Genomic DNA, 207 nt, shown 5'->3' with positions numbered 1-207 from the left:
CCAGGTCCGGACTATAAGGTGGATGCATAAGAACCTCCCAACCAAGCTCCCGGAGCTTCTGGCGAGTCACTATCAATGTGTGTGGCCTGGCGTTGTCTTGATGGAACACATTTCTTCTCTTATTGGCCAAAGCAGGCCGCTTCTGGGCGATTGATTCCTTCAGACGGTCCAATTGCTGACAGTACAGGTCCGAATTAAGAGTTTGGC

Source organism: Odontomachus brunneus, unplaced genomic scaffold (assembly GCF_010583005.1).
Source record: "Odontomachus brunneus isolate Ranch 3 - 2012 unplaced genomic scaffold, Obru_v1 Obru_scaffold_061, whole genome shotgun sequence".
Taxonomy (NCBI): domain Eukaryota; kingdom Metazoa; phylum Arthropoda; class Insecta; order Hymenoptera; family Formicidae; genus Odontomachus; species Odontomachus brunneus.
Note: the sequence above shows the minus strand (reverse complement) of the source record.